Consider the following 22,625-nt stretch of genomic DNA (forward strand, 5'->3'; position numbering starts at 1 on the left):
ACAAATGTTAAAACTTCTTGAATTAGTCTGCTGCTACAACAGATATAAGCACATATACATCTTTTTCATGAGATATATTTAAAAATTGAAGGCCTCAAATATTTTGTCATCTAGAAGCTACCTTCATTCACCATGGTCAGATCCAGGAAAATACCAGTAGAATTTTTCCCCTTTTTTATATCATATATATTTTGATATTCCTGACTGTATATTACCTGACATGGCAGATATAACCCGATATTACCTGATATTACCCTGACATTGCAGAGATAACCAAATGTTAGAGAAAACAGGTAAAGGAAGGCATGAAACTAAAGGAAGTTTCTTCATCATGAGAAGGACTTGATTTTTCCCAACTACAGGCAGCAAAATAATAGCAGACAATGAAGCGTCAGCTGAAACTGAAGAGACAGAAAAATTCAGGAGATACTGTGGAAAAGATAAAAGTGTAGCAGATGCACCAGTCATGTATTGAAGATTTCTGAAGAGAAGGTGTGATTATTTCAGCCTCCAGAATGGTTCCTTGAGATACTTCAAAAGAAAAAGATGTTTGTAAAGTCAAATAGCTATTAGACCAAAAAGCCTCACATTTTGTAGAAGGAAAAAAGAAATAGAGGAAAGGTGAAGTGTTTGAATGCTTTTAAAATGTTGTGAGAGATCTCAGGTCTTTAAATATTTTTGCTCTATTCAAAGATAGTTTTAAGGTAATAAACTTACTGTATGCTCTTAGAAGAGTTAAGGGCATTTCTGAAATACACTTCCAAAAAGAAGTTATTTTTCCCTGTTTTATAATTGGAAGGGGGAACAGCCCACCATACCCTACCATCCCTTAAATTTCTTGAAGTTTGATATGGCTTATCTGAGAGTGCAGTAAGGATTTTTTGTCTAGCTTTTTTAGTTTCCACTGACATGAAAAAAAATACTCTTGGTATTGAAAATCCAGTTTCCTTAGTTTTAATTTTCTTTTTCGTGTCATCTTACTGTCTTAAATTATTCAGAATACTTCTGAATAATTTTGCTGCTTTCTTCCTACTTCTGTTCCCCACAAATTTAATCAGTTACATTATATGTCTTGGACTTATTTTTTATCCTGGTATTTAATATTCTATCTTTTTTTTTTTTTTTGTTAGCCCATCCTTTTTACAATAATTAAGACCTGTATAGATAAAAAATGTCACTCAGCTTTTCAAATAAGTTTGTGTTGTGCTTCTGCCTCAGAGTGTTTTGTTTAACCTTCTCATATTTTTTCAGACTCAAATTTCCAACCTTGAGCTCAGCTTAAGTGTTGTTGGAATTGCAAATTCATTCATATTTCAAACTCCTGTTCAAGACTAGGTCCCTAGAGCTAAGAAGTTTTGTTAAATGTCACAGCTTCAGCTTATGTTTTATTGTACTTAATTAGGACTCCAAGTACCATATTTTGCTGATGTTTTTTAAGTCTGAAAGATAACAAGAAAAAAATAATCTTTTGCTCAGGAGCTTTAGTGCTAATAAGCTGCAGAATACCAGTCTTCTGTGCTGCATGTACCAAAGTTTTTTTAATTTCTCTGTTAATGAACATTAATTAGGTATTAACTGAGCCATAACATTATCGTCAGTTTAATGCATATCTTAATAGATATACGAGGAAAACTGTTCCATATACTGAATTATTCACATCTTTTTCAGCCAATGAATGCAGAGATATGTATTTTTTATATTTAGAGTGAATATTCCCTCTAGAGAACACTGTGATTAGTTTAAAACTGAAATTCAAATTGTAGTTCACTTCCTAGTTCTGAGTGTTCAGCATTCACAAAAACCAAGAATAAAGTTCATCACCTTCAGTTAAAAAAAAAGCTCTGAAATTCCAGATTTCAATGTTTTTCATGTGTGGAAGAATACTGTCTAGCTGAAGGACTTTAATACGGAATCCTAGTGGAAGTAGCTTTGACAGTTACTAAAGAGCTGTTTTCCTTCAGTGTCACTTAAAAATGTATTTTGGAGCTCAACTGCTGGCATTATACCAGACACAGCAATATGAGAAGTCAATTATTAAAGTTATGCTCTCTCAACTTGTGTGTGTCTTGAAATTTACACACGTGTGAGCCCGGGTACAAGCTGAGCTCTTTCTGTGGTCTCTTTGTGAAGGCTTGTTCTCATTTTCAGTAATTTCTGGCATTATGCACATGGAGTTTGGATAGCATTGTAAGGAGAACTCGGTCAATGGGTGGCATCAGGACAGAAGAGCTACAGCACAGATTTAACACTTTGTAGGAAACACTCTCTAAAAAGGTGTTTCTTTGATTTAATTTGAATGTGTAAGCTGATCCACTCTTACTACTTTGCAAAATGTTCATCATTTTGCACTGACAGGAGAAAAAGAGCAATTTATAACTGCATGTATTGATATACTGTATACCCAAATACAATATATTTTATGTATTCCAAAGAGTGGCTTTGGAATTATCTGTCAGTGCTGTAATGAGGTGTTTTGCTACATTGAGAGAAGTCTCACTATGGATGTTTTGAACCCTCTTTATTTATTATACCTCAGGATTTGAGTTCTGTTCCATATTATTCTAAGAACCAAAGCATTATTCCTTTATATTTTTAATAGGAAAATTGACAAGTTCTAGATTCAAAGTTAGATTGTACAGCATTTCAGGACTTTTCTTCAGAGTTTATGATTGATCCTCAGCACACCCTGTGCATTTGGATAGGAGAGCTGGATAACAAATATCAGCATTTAAAAGGATAAAAAAGCTAGAGAATGAAAAGAACACTTATAGTAGTAGTTTCAGATTGTGCTTTTTTTGACATGAATGGTATTGTTGCAACTTCCCACTGCTTCTCTGCCATTTAGGTTAAATATAGCAAGTAAAGGATAAGCAGGTGGCAATGAGCATTGTGTTTACTTTCAGATGATTTAAATTCGATTCACAATAAAATCAGAAAAATTATATTTTTCTTTCTCACAAAGATTTTCTAAAAGTAGTTCATAGGGTATTCAGGTACTGTTGCATGTAGGTAAAACTTTATAAAATTAAGGCCTTGTTACCCATGTAAAAGAAGATATTTGCACTCTTATTTCTGATGAAAATATCTGTTATCTGACCTAGCACCCCTTGAAATAGAGCAGTTCTGAAAGAATCCTAGTGAATTTTTGCGGTTGCATTCCAGCACCAAATAAGACAATCATGGTATTTTTCTTGGTTTGTTTGTTTATGACAATCAGAATTGGAAGTTTATCTTTTATTTAGGAAAAATTAAACATGAGATGGAAGATTTCAAGTGTATCTGAGTATCTCAACTAGTTCCATGCCTTTATTAGGAAGACAGTGTAAAGCTATTTTTGGTAAACACCGCCCTTAAAATTTTTAAATGTGTTCTTTGCCACTGAGCATCTGACAGGGCATTCTTTACAAAATTTATTATTTTGCCTTTTGTGATACTCAGTTACTGACTATGCATGACTTCTTGTATCTACTTTTTTTTCATCATCACAGAATTAAGGGAAGAAATAGCCATCTATTCCATGTAGTTTAATATCATCAAGCAGAAATTTTGATTTTCCTTTGCTTAGGGACTTTTTTTTTCCAGTGAACCCACCAAATCTGTTTAACCCAGGGCAAAAATAGGCTGTTCTGTCTGTAATGCTTTGACTTAGCCTGAAAGGAAACAGACTTTGTGCATTCTTTAAGGGATGGTGTTCCCACAAGTTATTGCAACGTGGCATAGGATTTTATTGTTTCTACAAACCTACATTGTGCTGTCTGTTGGAAAACATGTCCTGTTGCTTGGTGGTGATAAAACAAAAAACCCAAACAAACCAGTCAGATCTACAGAGGTGGAATTTTTTATTAAGTATAATGAGTGTCTTCAAACTTTGGTTCCTAAAATTAGGAAACCTCTGCTTGAGGTTCATGAAATGAGATTCAGAGCTCAAATGCCTGATTCCATTGCATTTCAATAGGTAGGTCAAGCTGAACTTATATTAGCAATAGCAAAATATATATGTGAGAGGAGAAATGCTTGCATGTGGTCAAAATACACACCTAAATACTAAGCCTCTAGAGAAATCATTCAGTAATGTCAAATTGGTTTAATATCTGTAAAGGTCTTTTAAGATGCCAAAAATATTTAGCAAGGTTTACTATGTGGCTGAAATTAAAGAATAATAAGTTTTAATTGCTGACTAAAGTTTTAATTTTTGAAGAGACATAAAAGTATTTGGAAAATTTTAGAAATACGGTTTTTAGTAGTTGTTTTCTATCCAGTTTAATGTTAATTCTGGCTTACTGGGATGGCTGAACAAACAATAATGCTAGAAATTCACTGGTCTATTATATGAACTTGGATTTTATTAATGATGAAAATAGTATTTGTTTTTTCACTATATTAATAATGTATATGGCCCTGTGGTGTAAGCAAAAATTGCTGATTTTATGCTGCAAAGACCTATAGTCATTCTGGTGGTTCTGATGAACAATTACAAATGCTCATGAAGTACATCAGCTCTGCCTAGATGCTGCTATAGAAATAATCTTCTGCTAACCACAGACACTTCATCAGGTGTGAAAGTGCAATAAAGGGTAAGGCAGAAAATGAATTATTATGGTGTTTGTCAGTAATGTGTCTAATCTTGAGAGGCTGTGCAGACAGATATTCAGATGTGTGGAGGCAGAAGATCGTCTTTTCATCATCTGGGTTAATCTCCAGAGTAGGTAGTAATTTCTGACAGGAGTTAAATGTTGCCCAAGTCTGTCCCTCATACTCCATTGCTGAGCAGAATAAAGCTCCTTTGATAAGCTGCATGGACAATGACAGCAGTATTAACCTCTATTCAAATTTAGAAAAAGTGAGTAAATATCAGTATTTTTCTCCAACATTTGTTACTGTGAACTGGAACTATTTCTGTACATGAAATAATGTTCAGGCAGAAAGTGTTTGGCTTAGTTAACAATTCCCATTGAAACTCTTTGTCTGTTTACTGACTTCTGTTGTGATTTTTTTGATGAAGACAAAGTAGTTAAATATTTGCCATGATGTTTAAAATACTTTGCCTTACATATCTCTTTGTACAAATCATTTTAGTTGAAACCTCCAAACAGGTTATTTCCATGCTACTTTATATAGTACATATTTATGAAACATACAAAGATTAATTTTGTTCTCTATATATACACACAGGGAAAACCAGTTCTTATTCCAGCAATAAAATGAATTATCTACTATTAGTTACCATTTTAGTGTAATTGCAGAAAGCAGTGACTCATATTATAGTTGCTCTGGGCTTCTCATCCATGCACTTCCATGGATTGATTTTCAGAATCTACTCAGCAGTCAAATGTAGTATAGATAACAAAATATATTATGAAGTTATCTTACAATAACTAACACTGTGCTTTCCATTTCTATGGAACAATGATTGGAAATGGGGCACTGTACAGAGAGGAAGTGTGTGACAGAGGGCAAATTCACCTCTCTTTCTGTTTCATTAATGCTCTTTGCCTTCCCTGAGAAGATTGTAAAATCTTCATAACAAGGAGAGCTTTCTAATATCTAAGTGTTTGTGGAAAGTAGCTTCCTGACACAGCTGGTGAGGGAGCCCACTAGGGAAGGTGTCCTGCTGGACCTGCTGTTTGTGAGCAGGGGAGGATGGGTCAGTAATGTGACAGTGAGAGGCCATCTTGGGCACAGGAACCATGAAATTATTGGGTTTTTGATTCTTGGAGAAGTAAGGAGGGAAGTCAGCAGAACTGCTGCCTTGGATGTCCAGAGTCATCCATCCTTGGATGACTTTGGCCTCTTTAGGGGACTGGTTAAGAGAGTTCCTTGAGAGCCAGTCCTGAGGGACAAAGGAAGTCTAGGAAGACAGTATGTGCTTTAAGAAAGAAATCCTAAAAGCACCCGAGAAGGCTGTCTACATGAGCCAAAAAATGAGCTGTCTAGAAAGACCATCCTGGCTGAACTGAGAGCTTTGTCTGGACAGGAAAAAAAGGAGAATTTATGCCCTTTGAAAGAAAAGACAGGCAACATCAGAGGACTACAAGTATGTCATGAAGTCATGCAGGGAGAAAATATAAGTGACTATACCACTGCGGCTTGCACAAGTCTACAAGGTCCAGGTGGGATCCAGTTCTGTTTAATACCTTTATCAATACTCTGGGCAAAGGGACCGAGTGCACCCTTGGTCAGTTTGCAGGCACAGTGCTGATCTCTGAAGGGCAGGAAGACTCTACAGAGCAATCTGGACAGGCTGTATTGATGGACTGAAGCCAATGGTATGAGGTTCAACAGGGTCAAGTGCTGCATCCAGCCCTCAGGTCACAACTCCAAGCATCACTACAAGTTGGGGAGAGAGTGGCTGGAAAGCTGCCCAGTGGAAAATTACCTGGGCGTGCGGGTTGAGCGCAGCTGAACATGAGCCAGAGTGTGACCAGGTAGCCAAGAAGGCTAGTGGCATCCTGGCCTAAATGCAAAAGAGTGTGGTCAGGCAGGACCAGGGGAGGGATTGTCCCCCTATACTCAGCACTGGTGAGGTCACACCTCAAACCCAGAGTCTGTTTAGAAATAGTTATGTGAGTATTTCAGGCAGATAGCCTGAAAGGACATTTAAAAGTATACAAGGACACTTAAAAGTATGTAAAATTAAGCATATGTGGAAGTGTAATCAGGTCACATATAATGACCAATCTCCCATTATATCTTTAAGGTAATATTTCAGATTCATAACTTTGCAAATACTAGCTCTACATACTGTTCAATGTATTTATGGACACAGCTAAAACTAAGATAAAAGTGTTATAAGAATGTACAGAATTAAAGATGCTTTTAGATTTCTCTGAGTTCTTTCAAAGTCAAAGTTCTATAAGAGAGAAAGCACACAGTTGATTGCTAGGAAGTTGCCTCTAATTGTGTTTCTAGGAGGTTGTTGCTAAGCATTAACAGGGCAAAGGTCTCTGTATAATGGTGAATCAACAAAGACCCATAATTTTGGTTGCTCACTCTGAGTTCCAGTGGTTAAACCTGTAGTTGCACTGAAGAGTTTTGAGCAAGGAACACACATTAATGAGCATTTCCAAAATGCCCTCTTGGGAAAAGTCCCATTCCTTGATTAAGTCACAGTGGTGCTATTGAATGCAAATACCATTAAGAACTAAGTGTGGAAGTAATCAGAATGTTCTGTGGAACAAAATCTACTGAAAGCAGAAAGTGGATTATCCAAGGTAAAATGGTGTCTGGTATGTGAAAAATTGGATTTTGTGCATTTCTAAAATGACATCAATGTGGCCTATTTGGCTGTTTTGAATGCTTATTGTAAATGTGATGCCTAATGTTTTCTTTTTCTCCAATGTGGAACACTTTAAATATATCTTAAACATCCCTCTCCTCCCCATACCAATGTTGTGAATAGCCAGTCATATTTAAATTTTATCAAGATGAACATGAAAAATCACTATTAATTTTGGAAAATCTTGTCCATGGGCTATAGTTACTATTGGTTTATATATTGAGTATGTAGCTGTGACTTATATAAAATCAATAATTTTATAAGGAATGGATCCTCCTTCTTACTCCGCCAAAGCACTGAATGTAGCCTGTTATGCTGAGATGAATGAATACTGACATCAACTACATTCCAATGTAGGTAGAGGGTTTCTGTCACCATCTGTTGTTGCATGAATCATGTTTTCCTTATGATTTTATGGGAGAATAAAAATAACAGGAAGGAGAAAACGTGGAAAAAAAATAAGGATATGGTCTCCTAAGAGGATTCATCTGGTTAAGAAAGCAGTACTGCTTGTGCTTGCCTTGTGTACAGCTGGCTAATTTTCTGCAGCTTGGGGAAAAAGTGAGATTAGAGGTTATCCTGTTACAGAAGCACAGAATAGTTAAGGTTGGAAGGGATCTCTGAAAGTCATCTGGTCCAGCCCTCTGCTCAAGCAGGGCTATTTAGAGACAATTACACATGACCATGACCAGATGGAGACCCCATCACCTTTCTAGGCAACCTATTCCACTGCTCGGTCATCCTCACAGTGAATAAGTGTTCCCTGGTGTTCATAGAGAACATTCTGTGTTTCATCATGTGCCCATTGCCTCTGGTTCCATCACTGGACATCCTGTAGTCCTCAAGCAGCTCTCCCAGTTGCCGAGATCTTTCAAAGATTACTGAGAGTGATCTTACAATGGCATCAGCCAGCACCTCTCTGCTCAGATAGAAAATTTTACTAGTGTGGAATATACTTCTACGCCTGGGTTATTTTATGTACTGTAAGTAGAAGTGCCTAGGAAATGGACAGATCATAATAGTTCATTGGTGTTTTGAGCCTGTCTGGGTATATTTCTGAAATTTTTAGGGGTTCTGGCCATGAACAAGAAGGATGCCATGATTTTTCAATATGTACAATTCATTTAAAAGGAATTAAAAAAAATTAAATTAAATTAAAATTAAATGAACATAGAGAATATATGTATGAACATAGAGAATATATGAACATAGAGAATATATGTATAATTTGTGTACACACATGTGCCCACCTTTCCTTGTAAACTTGAATTTTTAACCATTTTACTTTCAACTGAGGTTACTACCAGCCAGCCTGTGATGTCTTCTTTAAAATCCTAGTTACATATATATTTATGTAATTAATTTTTTGTTACTTTATGTGTGTAGAGACCAGATCTTAGGCATGTTTGCATGTCTAAATAGCATGTGCCAGTCCACGTGATTTGAGAGAATAAGCTTCTCGGAAAGTCACAGAGATCTTATGCTGCTGACAGGGTGGTTTTGATGATTATTATGAAATAAGGAATGAGAATTATACACCAAATTTTTATTCAGCAGCTCACTGAGAATGAATTTTCCTTCACTTCCATCAAGTAAGACTATTCTTTTTTTCAGTGTAACCATTTTGGTTTTATCCTGTGTGTTAGTGTGATAAAGTGTTTGTGGACTGTGGCTTCTTGTTAAATAAAATATATCCTTATTGCAGTGAATCAAAACCTTAGCAAAGTTGGCCAAATAGCTTTCTACCAACAGGCAGGGGAAGCGCTTCATGCAAGTAACACCCACAAACCAGTAGTTACAAACTGGCATAATCACAGTTTACTTTCCTGAGAGAGTGCTTCTGCCTTGCCCAGAACAGATATGTAGGTGGGTGAATGAGGCAATGTTCTAGAAAGCATGGCCCACAGAATAAATCCTCCACACTACCTGAAGGACAAGCTGTCAGCTTATATTCAGGTTATTTTTGGATTTGAATAAGTGATGTCTAGAAGAAATCAACAGTATTAATCATTAGAGAAAGGCAGGGTTTCAGAAGAAAACTAAAGCAAACAACTGGGATTATTATTGCTCATTAACTTTCATTGGCTCTTAGGCAATTATCAGTAAAAGCATACGGAATGGCTATTGTAAAACATAGCAGCAATTAAATCCCATTAGGAGACTTCCAAAAGTCATTAACCCAAGTAGGGGGGAGTCAAGTAGCATCAGCTTTCTATTCTGCTATCAGGAATTGTTACAAAAAATGGAATGGCCAACATAAAATGACCCCAAAGGATCTTTGGGAATCCCAAGCTGTTGCATTTGCTAGGGAGCAATGTCTGTACAAAGGACTGAATGGGCCCAGTGCTTGTGGTGACTAAGCACTAACATAGCTGTGACTTCATAAAGAATGACATTCCTGGGGTCAGACTGGTGTGGAGCTACTCCAATTCTGTGTTAATTGGAGTAGCTGCACACCAGTCTTAACACACCAGTGTTAATGGCCCTTCAATATATTTGTTTTTCTTACCAGGTTCACTGTCTTCACACAGCCTCCATGATATCCCTTCTGCCTTAGCACTTCATCTCTTCTGTTCCAATTTTTACTGTTCTGCTTTTAAGACTATGTCTTCCTAGGGACCTATCCATTGGTATTTTCATAAAACTCCTGGTTCAGAGTGCTTTGAGACAGGTTTAAATGTTTGCAAGGTAGTAGGCAGATGGTAGCTGCCCGCAGATCAATAGCTGGCTCCAAGACCAGAGTCTCTAGCAGAATTCTTGGTTTTAGATGGGGTATACCTGTCTCAAAGTGGGGAAAAGGATCTTTGCACAACAAGGACTGACCAAGAGAACTTTAAACTGGATTTGAAGGGGAAAAGGGATAAAACCAGGCTCACTAGAGAGCAACTGCGGGCTGCATGCCAAAGTTTGAAAGATGGTGTGCTAGCAAGATCCATCTGCTGTGTAGCTGGAGATAGAGACATGCCTGTAGCAGCAGAGACACCAGGGTTACTGATGTGTTAGAAATGACAGAAGTACCTGAGAATGGTCACATTGGGATTAGGGCTTTTTCCCTCAGAAAAGGTGGTGGAATCAACAGCCCAGATGAAGTACGTCTGCACCAATGAGTGCAGCATGGGCAACAAACAGGGTGAGCTGGAAGCCATAGTGCACCAGGAAATCTGTGATATAGTTGCCATCATGGAAACATAATACAAGAGGAAAGACAAAAAAGACACTGAGATGCTGGAGAATGTCCAAATAAAAGCAGTGGAGCTGGTGTAGGATCTGGAGAACAAATCCTGTAAGGAGTGGCTGAGGGAGCTGGAGCTGTTCAGACTGGAGAAAAGGAGGCTCAGGAGAGACCTTATCATTCTCTACAACCACCTGAAAGGAGGTTGTGGTGAGGTTCAGGTCAGTCTCTTCTTCCAATAAGCGAGCAACAGGACAAGAGGAAATATTAATTGATTAGTTGATGTTAACTAATTATCTAACATGAGTTAATTTCTCTAGTAAGCTTCCCTGTGGTTTTTGGCTGCTTTCTGCAAGACATGCAGCCCTTATAAAACTCTTTCCAGTGATGCCAAAACTAATGATATGCTCTTATTCTATTTTTTTTGTGATGTATACATGTGAAATGAGAATGAAGAAAAAATCCCAACAGGGAAAGGGAATGTTCAAGCAGCACAAAGAGCCATATAAGGCTGGAGTTTTCAGGCTTTTATCAACCAGAATGGCTCTGGGTTTTCAGTCCCCCAAGAACCTGATCATTGAGCCTAAGAATTTCCTGCAGAGTTTGAGAAGTGTAGAAAATGAAAACTTAATGCTTATCTTAGATACACACAATTATGTTGTTGCTTTCTAACTAACTAAATGTTAATGCCTCAAGTTGTGTCACAAAAGGTTTAGAATGGATAATAGAAGAAATTTCTTCACTTGAAGAGTTGCCAAGCAGTGAAACAGGCTGCTCAGGGAACTGGTTGAGTCACCATCCCTTGAATATTTAAAAGACATGTAGATATGGAACCTGGGAACACAGTTCAGTGGTGGACTTCGCAGTCCTGGATCAAGTAGAACTTGATGATCTTAAAGGTCTTTTCAAACCTAAACAATTCTCTGTTTCTGAGCTGTGTAAGCTACACTGCAGATCAGTTAAAACATCCACCTCTTTAATCCAGGAAGCTGGCATTGGTGATCTGTGAGGATAGAAAGCAAGGTGTGTGGCGTTATACAGTCTTACTCCCTTTCCTTCTCAGCTCCACAGCAGTCTTTGAGTCTTTTATCTCCTTAGAGGGAGAGACAGAGGGGGACAGGAGAATGGGAAACTTTTCTAGAATTTAGAAATTTCCTAACTAGAGAAGATTTTCTAGAAAATCTTTTGCCTTTTTATTTTTCCAGTCTCTTTATCTGATGGGTAGGGGTAGGTGGTATCAGCTGAACCTGCTTCATTAATCTTTATACTAGTCTGTATGAAAAGAATTGCTACACTAACATGCTTAAGTCATTTTGATGTTAAGTCATATGTCAGATCATGAGACATGGTTCCAAATGTTAGTGAAATGACCTTTCCACTGACAAATGGCACACCTTTCAACTTTTAATGGTTTTGTGGGGAGCTTATGTCCAGCCAGTCATTTTCACATGTTTGGAAATAGAGAGAAAGTTCACTGTTTTTATCTGGTTTATCTACCACATCACATAAAAATCATTGAGGTAATTACTAAACAGATCTGCAACCCACATTTTGTACTCAGATTATGGACAAATTGTAGTGTATATATTTCTTTTTAATGCTGTTACTTTTAATACTTGTAATAGACACGAGTAACCTTCATATATTAAATTTTGACAACTTGCTTTGAAGAGAAGTAAAGAGGTTAAAATGCTGACATTGAATGTAACCTATTCATATCAGGCTCCTCAAAATCAGCCAGATTTACCATTGACATGAATAGTCTTTGAGTCAAGCCTAAAAGTAATTGAGGTGTATATTGTGCTTGTCCATAATTGTCTTCATTATGAGTCATCTCTTCCTATAAGACTTTGTTTTTTTTGGTTGGCAATGCACATACAGGTCATACTAATTTGTTTTCACGTGCAATATTTTTGCTTCAACATTTCAGTAGGACTTGAGTTAAAAGCAACTTTTGACTCTATGTTCATAATAACAACTTATAAGTCATGTTTATCTTTTAGTGTATTATACAGCTCATTTATTGCTCCATGTATGATAACATGAAACATGAATATTTCACAAAATATTTTTTTTTAAGAAATCAAGAGAGAATTAAAATGAATGTGGTTGAAGTGCTTATGTATTAAGCTTCCCCTTTTGTCCAGCCCAGCTTTCTCGCCTGTTAAAGATAATATTTTTCCAACTTTCAGTGATGAAAAGAAAGGTATGCAGCAGACATAGTTCAGTTACAGGGAGCTTTTTGGCATACTTATTAACACATTTTGTTTTGTAGATAATGAGAACATTGCAAGCTGCTTGGGTCTTTTGTTTAAAAATTCCCACCAGAGGCTCTTGTAAATCACCATGGCTTTCAGTGACTGATGCCTGGGGAGGCTGAGTTTAACAGACATTGTCAGCTGTTTTTATCACCTGTTGGTGGCTGTTTTGCTATCAGTGGGCACTGTGCCAAAATTCAGAGAAATCCACTGGCTTTAGGTGCCCTCTCCTTCACTCCTGTATTTGTGGTTGCACTTTTGGTCAACTTCTGTGTGGTTGCTGTTTTGTTCAGCTCCTCATTGATGAGAGCTGTCATTTTGAAGCACATCACATGATGACATAGATTAGTTTGCATTGCCCCATCCTGGCTAGAAGTGAAATGGAACTAATGTCTGGCATATGGAAGAGGAATGCACAACTGTGGTGGATGAAGTGCATCAGACCTTGCTGTCCTTTGAAATTTTCAACAAGACCATAGTAAGAAGAAATAGAGATTATAAAATTAATGTTACAATGTATGTTACAAATTAGAATAGCAAATCTTTCATTTTTGGTAGCTGCTAGTCATATCATAAAGTTATTTAAGACTCTTCCATTCTCAAGGTTTGCAGCTTTTTCCTAAAGCCAATGCATAGCAAGAGACAACAGAGGTTATGTATGCGGATCAGACAATCACAGTGGCTAGCCTTCAAATCAAGAGAATGGAGTGGAAAATTACTGGAGCAGGCTTAACAAACAAGTGGAAAGTGGTCATGCTTCAGAAAAAGACCTGGGGTATTTTCATGTGGTTTGTTTGTCTGTCTCTTGGTTTGTTTTCCTTAATCTGACTCAGAGAGTCTTGTAGGTAATGGGGAAAAAACCAAGGGTGGGGCTGGTGAATAGGAGAAGGTTTTCATGTGTACCATTCATGTCACAGAATGTAGATGGATAACAATGTTTTGAATCTTGGAGTGTCTTTTTCCTAAACAAACTATGAAAGGGCTGCAGACCACCAAAGAGGGCAAGTTCCAGTTTTGAAGAGGAAGCTGTTCTATATTTAGTACAAATAGCTGAGAAATACCTTTCATAGAAAAATAGCTGGGAACTCAGAAATATATTAGATTTGTGTTTAGAATCCTGTGAGTGGATATCAGTGATCTCTGTGATTCCAGGACTCCTCCATACCACTTTTGCCTGGATCATCCAGGAAAGCACCACTTGAAGACTCTCATCTGCTACAGATCTCTGATCTCTTGAAGGTCTCAATACATGGTAATTTGATGAAATACAGAAGCAGGTCATTGAGAAAGCCTGGTGCTTACTGAGTGCTGTGATCAGAGTGTTTCACAGTCCTGCTAAGTTTCCTTCTGTTTCTGGCACACTGAATCTCAAGTTCTTTTTTGTAGAGTGGAGCAACTTCAATGTAAACAATATAAAAAGGTAGACTAGTGGGATGGAAAAAAAAAAAAAACAAAAAGCAGAGTAGCATCATCATTGCTGCAGGTAGATTGTTCCCAAAGCTTTTTATGTTGTTTTCTTTCCTTAGATTTTTAAGGAGATGCAGGAGTATAAGCATTTTGGGAGGCACAGGACAATATGAGGGCATGTCTCCTCACAGCCTGGTATTTAAGCATTTTTAGAGATTCTTAAGCATTATAAGGACAGGAATAGAACACAATCCTCAGTCCCTAGTGTTTGTTATTGGCCAGGCAATTGTCTGCTCAGCATGTGTAGGCCAGATATATGAAATCTAGGTGTCTTACAGGGAATGGAGGTTTCACCACATGGACTAGCCTGAGAGCAGAAGATGTAGTAGCCAGCAACCAGCACCTGTCTCCTCTTGAATTCAGCCTCAAACCTGTATTTGTTTTTTACCCTGTTTTTTACCCTGTTTCCAGTACCAGAAGTAGTGCTGTGAATTCTGATATCATAAGTCAGTGGACAAATCAACCTAATGAAATCTGCCTTTATTTCCAGAGAAATTTCAGAAGCAGTTTTTCATGATCAGTATAGGTAACCAAGTGCACTCCGCTGAAAATGTGCATTATTGAACTCCTCAGTTACAGAAAGATAAAGCAGTGCTTTTGAACTTTGCTTCTGTCACTTTGATCTCAACGTGAGGTCTATCTCAGTCTCAAATCTGTGTTTTGCTTCTGTGCTCATTTCCTCTCTGCTTAAAAAGTATGATTTGTTTTGTTTTATATAATAATTGTCTCCACTAACAATTATATAATTTAGAAATGTCCTTGGTTTTTTTTTTTTTTGTTGTTGTGAGCTTGGTTTCATTTTTTGATTTTTTTTTTCTTTTTTAATTGGAAAGGGATATCTTTGTAAGAATCTATATTTACTTCACAGAGGTGGTTTTTGTTCTGTACAGATTAGGATTCTGGAAAAGCAGAGATTGTTACTTACACGAAGCCATGTAGTTGGCAGTTCTTAACTTGAAAATCCAAACAATACTGCCTCTTGTTTTAACAAACCAGTTCCACAGCAGAGACATGTTTCTTATTAGAATTGTAATAGGTAGGAAAGGTACCACCTAATGCTCTAATCACCACCCTGTAAAAGTAAGCAGGACACAATCTGTAGGAACATGAAAGCATGTCAGTACAAATGCAGCATTCAAACTGCAATGTGAGGAAGAGATGCTTGTGTTAAAAACATCTGCTATGGACTTCGCACAAAACACATCTAATTGCTGGTTTCCAGTGCTATTAAATGTTTAGAAAGAGTTGGTCCCTAGCTCTATCAGTCTAATAACTCTCTCCAAACTTTGCCCTGCTTTAAAAAAACTACACTTTGCATTTCAGGCTGAAAGACAGTTCTTCAAACACACAGTGTGATTGACTATGTTCATTGCACATTTCAACTAATATTGAAAATTAATGACATTGCTGTTAATATCCAGATGTTTAACCCTGAATTAATGATATCAAGATATCAAGAGCTCAAGATGAATAAAAAGAAATTTATTTTCTTTTAAGACTACAAAAGAAAACTTATATTTAGGATACTGTCTTTGATGAAGGTCAGTCAAAGACAGTGAACATTTCTATTAGGTTTCAAGTGCAGATTGCCATTGTGATTTATACTGTTGAAAATACATCTGAAAGATCATTCAATAGGCAAAGCAAAAGCTGTGCAAGCAGGCATAGAATTCGTCCCCCCATCAGCAGGCAGGCACTCAGCCATCTCCTGTAAAGCAGGGCTCCATCACGCTAATGGTTATTTGGGGGGGCAAATGTCATCACCCCTCTTCCTTCCTCTTCACCCAGCTCTTACACGCTGAACATGAATCCATGTGGTATGGAATATTCTTCTGGTCACTTGGGGGCAGCTGTTCTCTCTGTGTCCCCTCCCAACTTCTTGTGCCTGTCCTGTGCCAGGGCAAGAATTGAACTTTGATGATTCTTGTGTGTTCCTTCCAGCTCAGACTATTCCTTGCCATTCCATCCCACTGCATTTTCCTTGTGCACCCCCAGACGACCTGCAGGTGGGCTGGTACAAGAAGTAGAAAAGGCCTTGGTTTTGTGCAAGCGCTGTTTAGTAATACCAAAAGCATCCCTGTATTATCAATCCAAAGCATGGCCCCATACTTCCTGTGAATATGATTAACTCTATCCCAGCCAAATCTAGCCCACCTGAGTGGGAATAAAGCTGGTGAGATTACATTGGTCTCACCAACAGTGCTCACATTTAGCAGGTAATGTTTCATGAGCCTTTTAAGCATTGTTTCATATCTACTTTGTAGTAAGTTGCTGTGGTGGGATTTGTGTTTTTTATTTTTATCATTATAATCCTGTTTATGCTGACAAATTTCATTTTTGAAGGCTAGTAGTGAGTATGAATGAGGACACTCCAGTAATTTATATTGTCTTAAAAGTACAGTAAACAATGAAGTATGTATTCTTTGGGGGAGAAGAAGAAAGAATAGTAGGAGAGCAGGAGGGCAGTCTTATAATTGAAAATTGAAATTACTTAATGAACACTAAAGCAGTAGGAAAACGTAAAAAGAAATGCAAACCATATAAAGATTTTGAAGAGGAATTTTCATAAGATTTCATTCAATATACTTTCAAATTTACACTGAATGACCAGTATTACTGATGTTTAAAATGGTTTTCTTCTTACAATATTTTGTGATAATATTATATGCTTTTTCTATCAGATTTCTTTTAATACAAAAATACTTACATGAGGGACTCAACCCTCTTAATACGCATGGGCTTTAGAGCAGATTTTTTCTTTGAAGTGGTTAATTCTGTGACCTGTGGTGATCAGGTGGTGCTCTGCATGAAAGACTTTCTAAAGACAGTTTGTAATGAGGGACACTATTTTGTATAAAACTAGGAAAAATATTTGGGGAGAAGAAGTAAGAAAGGAGGAAGGAAAAGGATCCAGCTTAGAGAATATCTTGCCAGAAGTTTTTCAGTGTATTGGAGCTGGTCTGTTTTTTGGGTCTGCAACTTCTTCCCTTCCCACCTCATCTTTTTTTCTAACCCTATCGGCCCATCTAAGAAAATAATTTCTTTTCATGCAAACTCTTGTGTGTATTCAGAGGGTTTTTTTTGGCCCTAATACAAATAAGTTCACATAATGGTCATCTGCTCAGAAAAACAGTATATTGTTTTATTGAGGTTTGCTATCAAGGAAGTGCAGAAGTTATTTTCTTTTGTTTGTCATTAGTATTTCTGAGATGGAAACTTTCTTAATGGTGCATTCTTCCAAAGAGATCTAATAGTTGGTTGTTGGTTTTCCTTTCATTTTTTTTTTTTTTTTTTTTTTGGCTTATGCCCCTAAATGTTTCACAATATTTTCAAATATCACAGCACTTAAAGACAAATATGTTTCAGCTCTTCATTCAAACTCTTGTTAGAATGTTTTGCTTCAAAATACTTTTACCTGTTCACACCCTTCTTTTAAATGCGTCTGAAAGCCACAGGGAGATACCTTCATTTTTAATGTTTTCATATCTTGATCTCTGTAGATGATATTGATGAGGGAGCTGTTCTCAGTTGATGACTGCTGAAAGCATCACAGTAAGTTAAGACAAGAACTGCTTATATTTTTTTTTTATTTCTTTGGCTCCAACACTAAACAGCTTTGAATATCTTATTAGAATGAAGTATCATTTAATGCTATCAAAGCCAGAGATTTACACAACTTTCTAGCAGCAAAGAAATGCCAGACACCTCCAGGGTGTGCTTCCAGTAAGCAGTGAGTGGCAGCAGAAATAATCATCAATTTTCAAATGCATATGTATTGTGAAGATATTTTAAATTTTATTTATTTGGAATATGTAATACCTGTAGATTTCAAAAGATCGGAGAAACAGAGTGAAGTTCACTGTGAACACAGTGTGAAGTTATGACCCACAGTCTGTGGGTTCCTAACTGCCCTTTTGAAGTCTAATCAAATACTTCCCGGTCTTTCTGTAATGATTATTACTATTATTATACATATTTACACTATCAGAATTTCAAATAGAATTAAAAAGGACATCTGCAGACAAATATAATGTTTTTGGTGTTGGTACCTGATTGTTTTTAATTGAGAGGATGTTAATTATGAACATAGTGAAAATCATACACAAGGGTGAGTCAGTGTTACAGTACTCCCCCTTGTTTCCATATAAACAAGTTTTTCAGGATTGGCAACAGGTTTTCATTTTGTTTTCTGTTTTATAGTGTAAGGCTTATCTGGCCTCCATCCCCCTCTGTGAAGAGCAGACAAAAATCTCCCTGAGCTCTGACTTAGCAGCTGGTCTCCCCAGGCTGTAGTGAGGCCTGCACAGTGCTAGATAAGGAAAGAGTATACTTCAAACAGCTTGGCATTAATCAGCCAGCAAGGCTTCAAGCTCAATGTTAGAGCAAAGGAATGCAGTTCAGAGGCTCGCCTACATTAAATGAAATTAAACCAGATAGACTCACTTAATTCTTACTTTTAAAAAGCTCTTGAAGTGCTGTTTTAAACTGGTTACTTTGTGATGCCACTGAGTGAGGCAGTTAATCTGACTCATCAGAGAGGGAAAGCAGCAGAGCCCTTGGGATTTTTTTGGAGAATTGCTGGTCTGGCCTTTGAAACAATTTCCTTATATCTTATTCATACCTTTTCAGCATAACACATTATATAATCTATTATCTTTAACCAGAAGATTCAGATCCTCCTTTCATATCACTGTTAGGGCAATCTTTGTAAGGAATGTAGATGGAGCTTCATTGCTCCATGAGGCAGCACATGGTCTTTTATTTTGCACTCAGGAACTACTCTTGTGTGATTCAAGGTCAGGATTAGGTTGTGACTTTAAGGGCAATGAATGATCTGACAGCGAAACTTTACATTATAATGAACTCCTCATTGTGCTGAGAAAGAACATTGGAAAGTTTGAGGAAATCATCGCAGAAAGCTGAGAAAAAGTCATCCTTTATCTATTTTCCTCATTTTACAAGCCTCTAAAATTAGAAGATAGTCAACATGATCTGTAGTATATTCATGATATGATTTTCGAAAACAGCATAAGTGACAAGTAAAAAATAGAGTCTAAAGTCTAAACAGAATGTACCTAGGAAATCCTGTATTTATAGAAACTGTTCCAAAGTGGTTGTCTATTAAGGATCTCCTTCCTAATTAAGTGATTAGCCAATCACAGCAATCAATTTATGCTAATGATAGGGCTAATAGTGAATTCCCAGTTGGGGTTTAAATCCATGGCTGTAAGCTCAGAAGCATCTGTTCTAATGATTAAACCATTTGCTCTGTATATATCTGATATTAGCTCCATCAGCTAAACTAATGATAACTGTAGCTCTTTCACCTTAGGCAGAAAGTAAAGCATATAAGAAAAAATCTTGCACTGATAAACTCTTCATAGCTATATTCTTTTGTCATTATGCTCTTCGAACTATTGTTGAAACAAAAACAGGTCTGCAGTGCTTGGAATTTTCCTCCATCAGAAACAAAGGTCACCTACCAAAATGATGAAGGCTCATACTGAGCATTGAAGCCTTTCAGGAGCTTGTGTATACTTGCCACTGATGTATGTAGTTGCATTGACAAAATAATGGCCTTAAATACAAATATTCAGGGGATTTGTGGAGGTGGAAGAAATGCCAGTAGGATGCTGAAGGAGTTCTGTGTGAATGAGAGGGGAGAGAGCTTTTAATAAGTAATTGACATCATATTTTTATGATACCAACCTTACCAAATAAGCATTTTAGAAATCAAAATAAATTAACATTTATAACTCTGTGAAATGAAAGCAACTGTCTGAAGGCCAAATCTCAATCTTGCCCTCCCATCTGTCTCTTTTCTCTAGTTATTATAATATATTTAGCATTCTTCTAAAAATGAAGCTATTTAAAATAGGATTATATATAGATTACATGGAAGACAATTGCCTATATATAATGTCCCATCTGTCTTGGAGATTTATGTAATTCACTTAAGATATATTTACTGGTATTTATTATACCAAGTGGGATTGTTTGGTTCAGTCTACATTCAAGCATCTATTTCCTATTTTTCCCCATAGATGCTTTTTTTTGAGAGTTTTGGGTCACTGCCCCACTCTGATATATTGTTTTCAAAATAGAGCTATTGAAATAAAGCATTGTTGCAAGAAGAAATATGCAGTTTGGAATACGGCATTAACAGAAGGCAGTTTGTCTTCAGAATGTGATTTAATTTATGCTAACACTTTTTTTTTTTTTTTTGTTTAAGTAGTGAACTGCTACATGAAGAAAAGAAACCTAGCATAAAAAAAAATCTTTACTCCTGCAAGAAGAAAATCCTGTACTTTCCAAGCATGTCCTCCTGTGATGCCACCCATGAAGGCCCATATTATTATGGGCCTTCTGTATTTGATTTGTCTACATAGCATTAAAAGAGACCTGAGAATCAGAACTGAGTATATTAAGATGACTGCCTTCTGTGTTTCCATTGAGAATGGAACCCATTATCATCTGGGCTTTAACTAAGCAATGTTCATCTTTATTATCTTTATTTCAAAAATTAAATGAAAATAAAAGTTCATCAGGAGAATTGAGGGATGGAAAGGCTCATGGGGAATCACAAAATGGAAGAAGAGGAAGGAGTTCCAGTAGACAGGGAAAATGTGGCAAAGAAAATGTAAGGGAAGTGACAGGAAAGGAACAGAAAAGCAGCAAAGTTTGTGAGACAGAAAAGGTGCTTTCAAACCTCTGTTTTTTAAGTGAAAATTGTCATGTGGTTAGTAAGTGGAACTGACTGCAAAATTTGCTAGGGTCAGAGATAGAGGGACAAGCAGGCTTAGAGAAAAACTAGCACATGAAGCATTTTTGTCCTATTCAGTCATTACCCCAGGTTTAGTGTCCCAGGTGAGAGACCTAAGGCAATTCCAAGTCAGACTCGTGCAGAACTCCAGCAATCTGAGAAAAACGAAACTGGTGGTAATGATTTTTAGAAGAGGAGAGAAAGAGATGTGATGGAGAGTAGCACTCCAGACAGCAATATGAGGCAGGATGAGGTGCTAATTTGGTCCCATGGCAATCACATGATATACTTGCACATCCAGCAGAAGAAAGATACAAGGATTTTTTTTCCTTCCCTCCCCTCTCAATTTCCCCCCTCCTTATTTCCCATTCAGTCATCTGTTTTGCAGTGTGCTGTACTCTTCAGTCAGGAATGACCAACAAGCTATTGCCAATTCCAGTCTTCTGGGAGATGCTCTTGCATTGGGCAGCTGTCTTCCCAAAGACAGTAACATTACCTTCCTAAAAACCTCTTACTTTGCTATTCTCAAGGCTGCAGGCTTGAGTTTGTCCCAGAAAGCAATCATGCAGTTGTCACTCAGTGTGCTATCACCATATGCTAGCTTGATGGGAAGCTGTCTCCAAAGCAAACGGGATTGTCCACTCTCCTAGCCCATGATTGTGTGGGTGCACATGTGCAGCCATGCAGGTGGTGTCTGTGTGTGTGCAAGGCAAGCAGAGTTAGCATGAAATGATTAAGGGAGAGTTAATTACATATGCTGTGTGAAACCTGGCAGCATTTAACATTTTCAATTTTTTACTTACAGAGGATCTGAAGCCCCATAGATCATAAAAAACTTCTAAACAAACAAAAAACCCCACAAATAAAATAAGCATGCTTATGTGTGCTATTGGGGTCAACCCAATAATTTCAGATATCATATTTGTGTAAGTGGAAATACTGGTTTATTCACATCTAATCATCCACATTTTCAGCAGCTGGGATGAGCTACATCTGGAGGCAGAAACGTAATAAAGATTCCCTTGATACTGATAGTCTGTGAGAGTAGAAACTATTTTAGAGCATTTAAATGACAATCTTTTTCAAAATTGTTAGCTACTAAATCAGCTTAATAGGCACACTTCAAAACTCCACTGGGAATCATCCTTCTCTCTTTTTTTTTTTTCTTTTTTTAAGCACAGACACAAATCTTTCTTTTAAAAAATTATGTAAACACAAGTGAATACCAAGATATTCCAGCAGTCATATTTTGAAATTCCCTTGTGTCACACTGAGGATACTTAATTCATTGCCATTATTCACATCAGTGAGGCAAGGATAGTAATGGAAGAAAAGTGTAAAAACACCATTTAGGCTTCTGTTTGGAAACTGAAGGGCAAATCTCCCAAGGCTCTGTATGGAAATGGAAAGCTTTGCCAGGTTTCTTTTTCTCCTGTTGGATCCAGAATCACTCCTTGTATAATCTTTTCTTCCAAAACAGTAACAAGCATTCTTTCTCTGTGATTTATTGAATAAGACCAGAATATAAAATGATGTTCTTTTTCACCTTTTATGAGGTGAATGGGTCAGGACAGATGTCTTGTTTTGTGTTTGCATTTAGACATCTGCCATCCTGCCATAGGAACAGTGCTCCTTAATGAATTCCCAAAACAGGTGCATGGTACATCTTCTACCAGGAAGGGACACCGC

General features: G+C 37.1%; 1 long non-coding RNA gene across 2 annotated transcripts; it reads left to right on the forward strand.

The window, feature by feature from the left end:
- The first annotated feature begins 7,046 nt into the window (after positions 1 to 7,046).
- Positions 7,047 to 20,572, forward strand: LOC128787181 (uncharacterized). 2 transcript variants are annotated; one of them, XR_008430598.1, is made up of 3 exons: positions 7,047 to 7,211; positions 17,674 to 17,725; positions 20,406 to 20,572. It is a non-coding gene; the product is annotated as an uncharacterized LOC128787181 (long non-coding RNA). The 2 variants fall into 2 exon arrangements; XR_008430599.1 differs by lacking the exon at positions 7,047 to 7,211 and adding an exon at positions 11,246 to 11,471.
- Positions 20,573 to 22,625: the final 2,053 nt, after the last annotated feature.

The sequence above is a fragment of the Vidua chalybeata genome, chromosome 4 (genome assembly GCF_026979565.1).
Source record: "Vidua chalybeata isolate OUT-0048 chromosome 4, bVidCha1 merged haplotype, whole genome shotgun sequence".
NCBI classification, from domain to species: domain Eukaryota; kingdom Metazoa; phylum Chordata; class Aves; order Passeriformes; family Viduidae; genus Vidua; species Vidua chalybeata.